Source organism: Cupressus sempervirens, chromosome 1 (genome assembly GCF_028749045.1).
Source record: "Cupressus sempervirens isolate cs-2001-9-10 chromosome 1, ASM2874904v1, whole genome shotgun sequence".
NCBI lineage: Eukaryota > Viridiplantae > Streptophyta > Pinopsida > Cupressales > Cupressaceae > Cupressus > Cupressus sempervirens.
The window spans coordinates 265,736,402-265,749,361 of NC_143118.1; positions in this window are offsets into that span (position 1 = coordinate 265,736,402).

A 12,960-nucleotide genomic window follows, 5' to 3' on the forward strand; every position below is an offset into this window, starting at 1 on the left:
CCACACAAACATTGTGTACTTTTTTATTTCTTTTCACACATAGTATAAATAGGGTTTGTGAACTTCATAGGGTGCGAGATAGGAGAATAGGGGAGTATGCTCTTTACCACTTGGAGGTCATGACCATGGGTAAATCAAAAAGCTAGAAGCCTTTGAAAGAAGGCATCTGAGGGAAGCAAGCTAGTTAGTGGTTCTCCCAAATGAAGACTTTAATAAAGAGATGATGATTTCCTTTTAGGGGATCAAAGTCTTGGAATAGGCCAAGGTGGGATTGATTAAGCTAACTTGGTGATTAACATGTCTTGCATTTTTGGGCAAGGAAATGAGGTAGAGGAGTATACTCTTTCCCCTTAAGGGAAATCAAAAACTTTGACCCTTAGATCTAAACCACCAATCTAAGTCAATCCTTTAGAGGGCCTGTTAGAGTGATCCAACCTGCAAGGAGGACCCAAGTGAGCACACTCCTTTCGCCAGAGATTCCACCTCACTCTAATAAAGAAGCTTTTTTGAGAAAAATACTCCAAAGCCATATTAATTTCCTCTTCTTTATTCTAATATCACATATCAAGAAGAGCTTTATAAAGTGCACTAGTTGGCACTGGCCCCAGTCTTGCTAGTCAAGTGTGTGCACTTACAAATGTTAGTGTGGGCTACTGGCCTCAACTTCACTTGCAAAGTTACTGGTGATTAGTATGAATGGAATCCAAGTAAAAACCTCTTATTTAGTTGCTACTCGATTCACCTCCGAAAGGAGGCATAATCTTTTTGCAAGGAGGGGGAAGAATCTCTCCTATAGAACTCACCATAGGCATGCAACTAGGCATTGGAAGGTGGTATACATACTTGACCCCTGCCACAAGGGTGTTCATTCAACATATATGTTATTGATCACTTTGAATACACCAAAAACATGGGCACCCTCTAGAGGGTGACATGGCTATGTGAGGTGTGTGTGCATGCACATAAGTTATGGGACAAAGATTTTGCCTTCTCTATCAATTTTCTATTTTAGGGATAAAAGTGTGTTTGTTATTGAGTCTTTAAACATTGTCCAAACCTACCAAACTCACTAATTTTCAAGACTCCCCCACCCCTCTGAGTTTCTTTTTCCTTGGCTGGGTTGTTTGAAACTACTGCTTGCTTCTCGTGTTTATCTGAAAACCAATTGTCTTGTTCAAAATAACCAAAATGCTGCCTAAAACTTGAAAATAGTCTTGCTACCTATCTAAAATTTGTCAAAAAAATTAACAATTTGTCCACAACAATTTGAAACTTGTAAAAATCACTTCAAAATTTAGTATCTTGTTTGTTAGAGCTACCTATGCTCTAAATCTGGTCTGTTATCTACAATATTTTACCTCTTTCTTGTTTAGCTAATGACTTGCGACCTACACATAAACTAGTCTTGTCTCTTGTTCACTTTGTCTTTGGCCTTTGGTGCTTGTCATACTCTGTGTCATTATAGTCATAATCTTTGGCTATTCTAGCCATTACATAGATGACTCATACCTTAGTATACAGTACCCTTATCTTGCTTTGTTTTTGAGACCATGTTCTAGTGTGGTCCTTCTTTAAGCTTTCACTTTTTGTCCTTGTATATGACTATGGCAAATGTGTTTTATCCCCAAAGACCTAGAAAAGGTAGAGCTAGGGGTACTAATTGTAGCAGAGGTCACTCTTCAGTTCATACATGGTCTATCTTTGGTTCATCTAGTGAGGAATCTTCACAATCTCCCTCACCTATCAGATCATCTTATGTTCGGAGATCATTCTCTATAAACTTATAAAAAATTAGGAACACCCTATATAAAGAGGATCTTGAAACTAGCAAAAGTCAAACATCTCCAAACAACACAACTAAATTTTTATTCAGACAACCTTTTCAATAAGAATACATTAAAACTCGTCACATTCCTATAATGGTGAATAAAGAAACTAAACATGGGGAAAAAAGTAGAGACCAAGTCAAAATAGGGATGAATTATATATGGAACCTCTCTTTATTGATGAGAATGAAGAAGAGGTAGAAATACTCCCTAAACATCTTGAGAAATGTTATAAAGACAAAAATTTCCAAAAGGTCATAGAAATCTTGCTTAACGAAGAGAAACGGAAATACTTTCTCAAACTTGCCCAAGAGGTAGCCAAGATACCTCATCATTTCAATGTTGAAACTATCATTAAACTTGAAGAGAAAATTGAGACTTCCAAATTGCAAAAACAACTAAAAATCATGCAAGACCAATTAACTCAAATGATGAGTGACAAAGAAAAACATACAAAAATGTACACTTTAGATGCTCTTTGTCCATTCCCCTTTGATAAGAGTATAAACATGCCTCCTTTTCCAAGGGGAGTTGAATTTCCTAAGTATGATAAATACTTTGGAACCACCAATCCCCAGCATAATTTGCAAGAATTTGGAGCCTTGTCTATGGAATTTATGCATAATAAGACATAACTCATGCATCTATTTCCAAGGAGTCTAGGTGGTCAGGCTACGGAGTGGTTTTCACACTTGCCTATTGGTATCAAAGCATTTGATGAAATTGCTAACTTTTTTGTCCAACATTACTCTCACAACATACAGCACCCGGTTAATATTTGAGACTTTTGCAACCTTAAATAGGGAGTTGGGAAACCTTTCCTCACATTCCTTCAGAGATGGAGATAACTTTACACCAAATACTCACACAAAATCTAGGAAACAAAGAAACTTGACATCTTTATGGATAACCTCCTAGCTGATTTTGGGTATAGAGTTCAACATCAAGGTCCATGTACCTTCAAATACATGGTCACACAAGCAATCTAGATAGAGGAATTCATGGTCAAAAAGGGTGAAATAACCCTTCAAAAGGACATTAAACAAGGGTCAACTTGTAATAAAGACAAGTTTAGATATGTGAACAAAAATTGAGAGTTTGTACATGATAGAGTTGTTGACAACATTACTCTTGAACCTACCAAGGAAGCATTCAATCTTATAGATAATCTCAGAGCATCCAAGAATATTGAGAAACCTCCTCCTAACAATAAGACATATGAGAACAAACCAAGGAACTCATGGGCTAAATGCCCTAATTGAGATTTTAGACCTCATGGTGAACCTTTGGACATGGTTTACAAGACCTTGTTACAAAAACAACTCATTTCTCCATTAGACAATTCTCGTCCCTATGATCCACAACCATGACCACCATGGAGGAAGGAAAATTCATTTTGTGAATACCACCAAAACAAAGGTCACAAAACTAGTAATTGTATCAACTTGCATCACAAAATCCAAGATCTAGTTGATGATGTTGACATTGTGGTGGATGGACATAACAAGAACTCGGATCACAGGGCTTTTAAGGAGTCATTCCCTCAATACGAAAAAGAAGAAAACTCAAAACCAAAGCCTAAGAACAAGGTCAACTATACATACTCTAATAAAGATGATGAGATTGTCCATATGGTTGAACTAGTAGGTGTTGAGTATTGTGACATTATCACCATCAAGGGTAAATAAGACAAAACTAAACCTAAGACACCATTTGTCTTAAGGGGTCCTACTTCCAATACATCTGACAGTGAGGCATCACAAACTTGTGCCAACACTATTATGCATTCTTGGGAAAAGTTAGTACTCAAAGGCCCTACCCCTTATGCTCCTAAGATAGAACAACATAAAGATAAACCTCTTGCTAGTCCATTCAAAAAAGGAATAGAACTTGCTATTTATAGTATACATGATGAGTTATAGCGAACAAATGCTCAAATCATGATCTTTGAACTACTCAAAATCTTGCCTACTCATAGGAAAATTCTTGACAAAGCCCTCACTGAGGCAAGCCTCCCTCAAGATCTTGATATTGAGAGGTTCCAATCTATGTTAGGTCATCTGAATTCACCTTACTATATGACTTTCTCTAAGGAAGATGAAAATTCATTAAATCACCCACATAATCAACCTCTACACATTGAGGTTATGATACACCAGAAATGTGTCCAACATCTGCTTATCGATGATGGAGCTAGTTTGAATATTTTCTCTATTGCTTTTCTCAGACAATTAGAATATTTTGAAGAGTCTATTGACCCTTGACACAAGATAACTATCAAAGTGTATGATGAAATCAAGAAAAAATCTTTGGGTCTTGTTGCGTTACCTCTTCGAGTTGGTCCTATTGAAAGGGATGTCACTTGTCAAGTCCTATGCATTCCCTTATCTTACAATATTTTTCTAGGAAGACCATGGATACATGAGATGCAAGTTGTACCTTCCACTTATCATCAATGCGTAAAATTCCCATTTCATGGGTCTGTAGTCATTATACCTGCAAGTACTAGCTATACCTGTAACATGCTAAAATCTTCTACAGACTTTGTACCTACTAATAGAGAGTCTACAAATTACCATGATAACAAGTTGAAGAAAATCGAGCAGTCACTAAAGCTAAAAGAAACTAGAATGAATGAATATCAAATGGAACATGTTCTATCATTAACATCTCTTCCTGAATCTCCCCATCATTATGGGAGACCCTCTAAAGCAAAGAGAGCTTTTGTGTTGAAACCTGAAACCAAATATAATGGTACATTTTTTAAAGCTAATATCCCTCTTGAGGAGGAAAGTGAAAATAGAGCTATTGTTTCATGTATCTATAAAGAAGAAACTCTAGTTGACCTCACAGAACAATCTCATCAAATTACTCAAGAGAAGTATGGTCTGGGCCTTAAACTCATGAAATGCTTTGGCTACAAGGGAACTAGTCCTATTGGATGCAATAAAAGTGGTCTAATTGATCTGATCAAAGTGATAGCTAGGAGGAACCAAGATACATCTGGTCTAAGCTTCAAGAAGATTCCCTTCCATCTAGGGATCAACAAATTTGTACCAAAACCTAAAAATTCATCTAAAAATGAGTCACAAGTTGAGTCTAATGATCATGAAGATGATGTTGATGATGAGGATCCTTATCCTTATCCCATTCCTAATAATCTTGCTAAATTTTTTAGTGAACCTAATGATTTTGTACCACATGTCAACACCATGGATAGTGATGATGAGTCTTCTAATGATACTACTAATTCACATAATACCCAACAAGAACCAGAAGAGTTTAGTCATGCTTTGCACATTGAGTATCTTTGTAAAAATCTAGATGATGAATGATAGTTTGTCCCTATCACTGTTGGGGAATTTTATAGTCTATCACCATGTAGCATAGGTTCTAAGGAATATGAATTTGACTCTCTCTCAGAGGCAACTATAGACAAAGATATAGATCAAGTTCATGTCTATGCAAACTTCCTTGAAATAGGTGAACCATCTAGGGTTAGGTCAAATGATTCTTATCCAATTGGTGTCATTGAGTCTTTGATTAATGATGTTATAACTCAGATATATTAACACACTTATAGACGAAGCCACTCTAGGTCTCAAATTACTTGTATAAGCATTTGATGTTATACTATGAATGCTATTGAACCTGCCACTTCTCTTTCACTCACCTATCCTGAGCTCATAGAATAGAATTCTAATGCATCTAGTGAAATCCCTACATTCTAAAATGACTATGCTTTTTCATATTACTGAAATGTTGTTGAACCTGTAATGTCTTCCACCACTGAAAAAATTGTCAACATGACTAAAGCTGACATCAAATATCTTAGTCATACAATCAAAAAGAAAAGAAATAAAATGTCTGATGGTGAAAACCACATTGTGGCAGTGTTAGAACCTAAAAAGGGTAAAAATAATAGACATATCCAAGGGTGAAAACCTCTCTGAGGCACCCGTAGATGAGATATTTGATGTGCTTCCGAGTCATTTTCAAGAAAGATCATTAGTGTTGATAGAGACAACATAGCTGATCAACTTAGGAATGGTGGAACATCCTCACATGATACATCTTGCATAGTCATTATCCCTAAAGGAAAAAGAGGAGTTCATTGCTTTCTTCTGAGAGAAAAAGATAAACTTTGCATGAAGATATTTAGACATGCTAGGGGTAGATCCTAACCTCATTATGCATTACTTTTCCATCATACCAAGTGTTAAACTAGTTAAGAAAAAACTTATGAAAATGCATCCTCATGTTGCATTGCTCATCAAAGCTGAATTGGAGAAACTTTTGAAAGTTGGTTTCATTGATGCTATTGATTATGTTGAATGGATATCAAACATTGTTCTAGTATCCAACCACAACAAATATATCAGAGTTTATACAGACTTCTGTGATCTCAATTTAGGATGTCCTAAGGATGATTTTTCACTACCTAAAATTGATATGATAGTGGACATGATAGTAGGATATGAGATGTACTCACTCATGGATGGATTTTTTGGTTATAATTAGATCAAAATTGCACCAGAAGATTAGGAAAAGATTTCTTTTACTTGTGTATGGGGAAACTTCTATTGGAACGTGATGCCATTTGGTTAGAAAAATGCTAGTGCTACATATCAAAGAGTAGTCACTACAATTTTTGATGATATGATGCATAAAACTATGGAGGACTATGTGGATGATACCTTGGTCAAGAGCAAAAAATGTAATACCCATCTACAAGATTTGGGAGCTATCCTAGATCCCATGGAAAAATGTAGTCTTAGGCTTAATCCTAAGAAATGTGCATTTGGCATCACATCAAGGAAACTACTAGGATACATTGTGTCTGCAAAAGGAATTGAGGTGGATCTAGAGAAAGTCCAAGCAATTATGGATATGTTGCCACCCCTTAATATCAATCAAATGAGAGGCTTACAAGGAAGACTCCAATCTGTTCACAGATTCATCGCATAGCTAACAGATAGATCACAACCTTTTACCAAGACTCTAAATAAAGGTGTGGAGTATAACTAGAATCGGGATTGCATGCAAAGCTTGACACAAATAAAATAATATCTTGCTAATCTACCGATCCTAATGCCTCCTATCTACGGAAGCCTCTAAATTTGTATCTTAGCAATAGAGACATGTCTGTGTATCTTACTTGCTCAAGAAGACCATAATAACAAGGAAAGGGCTATTTACTATCTAAGTTGTGCATTGATCTCTTATGAGATGAAATATAGTATCAATGAGAAAGCTTACTTAGCATCTGTCTTTGTTTCCCAAAATTTGAGATACTACATGCTTGCTCACACCACATGGCTAGTGGCTAAAATTGATCCACTAAAGTACTTACTCAATAAGGTAGCTCTAAAAGGAAGATTGGCTAAGTAGGTCATGATACTAAGTGAGTTTGACATCTAGTATGTTGAATGAAAGGCTATCAAGGGACAAGTGATTTCTGATCAGCTAGCGGATGCATCAATGCAGAGTCTTCTCCCACTAAACATTGATTTTCTTAATGAATCAATTCTAACACTCACACACCAAACCTGGGTGATGTTCTTTAATGATTCCTTCACACAACAAGGATCTAGTGTTGGATTACTCTTTATTACACCATAGAGATACTCACTACCTAAGGTGTACAAGATTATATTTCCTTGTACCAACAACATTGCAGAATATGAGGCTTTGATTAATGGCATGAAAATTGTAGCTGAATGGAGAATAGATCAATTGAACATCTTTGGGCACTCTCAACTCATAATCAACCAGGTCAATGATGTATATCAGACAAAGGATGAGAAATTTATCCTTGATAAATACCTTGTGGATGACTTGAATAAATACTTTGCTCATATCACTTTTCAATAGATTCTTCAGACAGAAAACAAAGTGGCTAATGCCATGGCTACTCTTGCTTCCTTGTTACAAATGCTAGAAAATGATCTCCAACACAAGTTCCTAGTGGAAACATTACTCTACCCTATCTATGACTCTCCTAAATCTAAGATGATCTATCCTATAGTAGGATAAGACTCATCTCACTACCACCACATATACTCTTACTTACATGACTAAACCATTCCAGACAATCTAGCTCAGAATGAAAGATTTCACCTTATCTGTAATGCTTCACAGTATGTCATTTTCGCTAACAACTTGTTTAGGAGAGGTCTCATAAGAACACTCCTTAGGTGTCTAGAACCCAATGAGTCCAAACATGCATTAATAGATGTACACAAGGGCATTTTCTGATCTCACTCAAATGGCTTGACACTAGCTCGTAAACTTATTAGAGCTGGTTACTATTGGTCAAATATGGAGCAAGCGTTGATCAAATATGCTAAGTTTTATAAGAAATGTTACATCCATGGGAATCTAATTAATGCTCTAGCTAAATATATAATTCCATTTGTTATACTATCACCATTTCAACAATGGGCCTTCAATCTCGTAGGTCAAATTCATCCATCCTCTTCAAATGGACATAAGTTTATCATTATTGCTATAGACTACTTCGCTAAGTGGGTAGGGGCAGTCCCTCTTTCCATAGAAAATGGAAAAAGTGTAGCTCTCTTCATTATAAATTACATCATATGCAGGTATGGTGTACCTTCCTCCATTATTACTAACAATGGAGGACAGTTTAAAAGAAAGGATCTTAAGGAGTTATGTAAAAGGTTTAAAATCATGCAAAATTGGTCTTCTATTTATTACCCCCAGGGTATGGTCAAGAAAAAGCATCCAACAAGGCAATCCTTAAGATTTTATATCATACAATTAGCAAATTTGGAAGGGACTAGCACCTTCAGATTAATCCAACTTTATGGGCTTATAGAATAAGTATCAAAACTCCAACAAGTACAATGCCCTTTTCTTTAGTATATGGAGAAGATGTTGTGCTTCCCATGGAGATCGAGATTCCTATTATGGGAATCTCCATGAAGGGCATCATCACTGATGAAGACTATAGAATATCTCGACTTCAAGAGCTAGAATTGTTAGATGAATGTCAACAATTGGCGTGCAATCATCTTCGAGCTTATCAACAACATATGTATAGAAGTTACAATAAGAAAGTTAAGCCATGTGACTTCCAACTAGGTGATCTTGATCTAAGAGAAAACCTTAAGAATCAACAACAAAGAGTACAAAAGGGGAAGTTCAAACCCAACTAGCTTGGTTGCTACATTGTCACTGCAATGTTTGGATCTGGTGCTTACCAACTTTCTATAGTTGAGGGAGAGGTGCTCAAGGAGGCCATCAACACTCTCCACCTGAAGCAGTTCTACAACTAATCTAATCTCAGAAGCTCTCTATATATACTTAAATATCCTTTAAAAAATCTAAAAATTTACAAAAACTCTAGAAAAAAATCATTACCTTGGTGAAAACCTAGCAACAGGCACCTTGGTAATACCAAAAACATTTGAAAAACTCAAAAATACAAAAAAATTAAAAAGAGAAAAATATAAAAAATTTGAAAAAAAAAAAAAGTTCCATTGATGGAAACTTGAAAATATGCATCATGGTAGCAAAAATAGAATTTCTACCAAGAAGGTGAAAACCTGGTAAACAAGCACCTCTTGTTCCCAGTGCTATATCTTACACGACATCTTCTAGCTCATGTAAAGTTGCTTTCTTGCTTTAGTTTTTTGCTTTTGCTCATGCATCCTTGGATTGAATATTTTCATAACTCAAGGGCAACACCCTAAATTGTCATAGGAATCTCTCATGATAGTCACAAGTTGTTCTAACTACATCTACCTACTATCGCTTATGTCACTTTTGAGATTCTTCTCATAGAACATCTCTCTAGTGTTAGTCACTAGTTTTTCTAACTGTATCTGCCTACTGTTTCTTGTATCACTTTTGAGATTCCTCTCATGGAACATCTCTCATGCTAGTCACTATTTGTTCTAACTGCATCTACCTACTTTCGCTTGTGTCACTTTTGATTCCTCTCATGGAACATCTCTCATGACAGTCAGCAGTTGTTCTAATTGTGTCTCCCTACTACTGCTTGTGTCACTTTTGAGATTCCTCTCATGGAAGATCTCTCTCACATTAGTCACTAGTTCTTCTAACTATGTCTATCTACTATAGCTTAGTTTCCTACCAAGGTTCTTCTTATTGAAGATTCCTCTCTAACTTTAGTCACTAGTTGTTATGACTATGTCTGTCTACGATTGTCACCCTACTAAGGAGATTTCTTTCATACATGTTTTGCACATTGACACTTGACATCAATCCTATAAAACAAAAAATGAACCCAAAAAATATGAATATGTTTGTGATATGCCAAGCTTTTCTTTGTTTGTTTTGCTTTTGCTTTATAGTGTCTCTTTGGGCAACTTGATGATGTCTCTTTTGAGTAGAGAAGCAAGGACTAGGGGCATGATCTTTTCTTTTCTATTTGTTTGTTGTTTAGTTCCAATGATCTGAGGCATACATATAAATGTGGTGTCCATTATAAGAGCCTCCATCTTGTATTGGATGGCCATGTGTACCTTGATTCCTTTTATATGGATAAATCAATGAGGTTGGTTCTTCTCCTTGCTTGTTGGAGTGAACTCTTTATGCTATAATAAATACTGATACTCGTCTTGCTAAGTGAATGTATGGGTCACTACAAGTATATATGGAAACTTCTGTCTCAAGTTATGGACACAAGGGCTATTGCAAATAGAGTACTTACTGATTACTTAGCATAAGAGGGATCTCTGTGTGTCTGGTATGTCTACATGCAAGAAACATTATGGTCATCCTAGTGTTTATGCTTTGATGCTTATGTTCACTTGCTATATTAAAAGGAAAAAAAAATTTCATCATTCTAGGTTCTTGTGCCTCGAATGCTTACATTTAATCCTAACAAAACTAGAACATATGTCCTATTCATATTACCATGATTGCAATATCAATGGGAATTGTATGATGTATGGGGTTTTTCTATATACTCAGTGATGAAAAGTTTTGAAGCTTGGTAACCAGACCTAGGGCTACATCTAGTTTAAGGTTGCATCTAGCATAGGGTTGCATTGCATATTTTGCTTGCATAAGTTTGATCATTGATTTGCTTGCATCCTTTGTAATGTGGGATTGTCAGCTTCTTCAAAGTATCATGTTTCTTCATGATTGCACAAATGATTGATTAATCACCCTGTTGGCTACTTTGACTACTCTAAGTCCATTTTCAGGATTGAATTTGAAATCTAACACACTTAAGCAACTCAAAATCGCATTTTAAAATTTTGCAACCAATGCAATTGAATGCTTGTGCAGTCCATTTTTTTCTGATACTTTGTGAATCTTGAAATCTTTTCAAATCACACTTTCTTCAAATTTTCCAAAAATTTTGGAAAATTAAAATCTAGTCAAATTTGGTCAAACTTTGGTCAAAATTGGTCTTTTAGACCTCAAAATCACTTCAAATTGGCTTCTATGTTTCTTCATATCAATCTGATCTCTTCTAAATTCCTCCAATCATTCTAATCTCTTATATTTTTTTTGGGCTCATTCTAATCTCTTCTACATTCTTCTTATCCTTCTAATTTCTTCTATATTTTTTCTGATCGTTCTGATCTCTTCTATATTTCTTCAAATCATTCTAACATCTTCTATATTTCTTTGGATCATTCTGATCTCTTTTAAATTCTTTTGATTGTTTTGATCTCTTCTATATTTCATTAGATCATTCTGATCTCTTCTAAATTCTTCTAATCATTCTGATCTCCTCTATTTTTCTTTAGATCATTCTGATCTCTTCTATATTTCTTCAGATTGTTCTAATCTCTTCTAAATTCTTCTAATTATTCTGATCTCTTCTATATTTCTTGTAATGTTCTGATCTCTTTTATGTTCTTCTAAAACTCAGATTTCTTTAGTATCTTTTAACATATTGCACTACATCACATTTCTGGTGTGTCATCTTTCGATTTCACTCCCTAGGGGGTAGGATGATTACATCATTGAATCTGAATCTTATGTCCTCATCACTTAGGGCATCTTATCACTTGAGGCATCTTGCTCCCTTCTATCTAGTGTCTATGTTATCTATCTCATATTTTCATTAGCTGATCACATCTTATAACATTTATGGTTAGAGTTTGAAAGACAAGTATCAGGATAGTCTAAACCCTGACTCTTGAGGATCAAGCATCATTCTAAAGATGATTCTATGACTCATGATTAGATCTTACTATCTTTTATGGACTAGTATTCAAGTGTTCTATCTGGACTCTAGGGGATTAAGCTATTTTTTGGAGATAATGCCAAATTCTTGCTAAGGATTAAGCTTTGATCTAGAGATAATCCTAACTTTTGTTAAGGATTAAGCCTCGTTCTGGGGATAATTCTATGAATCATCTTTAATCTTGTCATCTTTTAATGGATAGGTATCAGGATAGTCTAAACCCTAACTCCTAAGAGTTGAGTCTCATTTTGTGAACAATTCTATAAAATTTGACAATCTTTATGCAATCAACATTGGTATCTAGGTGTTCTATCTGGATCCCTTAAGGTTAAGCTTCGTTCTGGAGATAACCTTTTAAATCCAATCAATTGGTCTTTGTATTATCAATTTTAGAACCAATCTCATTTCTTAATCTATACTTCTAATTTCTTAGAAATAAATGCGTTTCTCACACATTCATTCAAAGAGGGGCAAATTTAATACCCCAAAATTGGAAAATTGTCATACTAACCAACTTTGGTTTATTCAATTATTTCTAAGTCCTATTTTCCTAGGCAATTCTAATTCTGATAATTACTACTTGACCTAGGTGTCAAATGCATAATATCCTAATCTGCATTAATCATATTATTTATTTAATTCCTAAATATCAACTCAAATTACCTACATAAACCTATTAATTTAATTTAATTTAATTATAAGTGTTCTACTTTAATTAAATTAAAATTACCTCTTTAGCTAATATACAAAGGAATTAAATATATTTAATTTAATAAGATAGCTCCTCTTTTTAATTATTGAATTTAATTATTCAATTAGTTAAAGTCATCCATTTATGAGGTCATATTCTATTTTATTAAATTAAATATTCTCAAAAAGGTGATCAGTTAACTCCTTTTATCTCTTGAAAAAGGAATCAATTAGCTCCTTTTATCACTT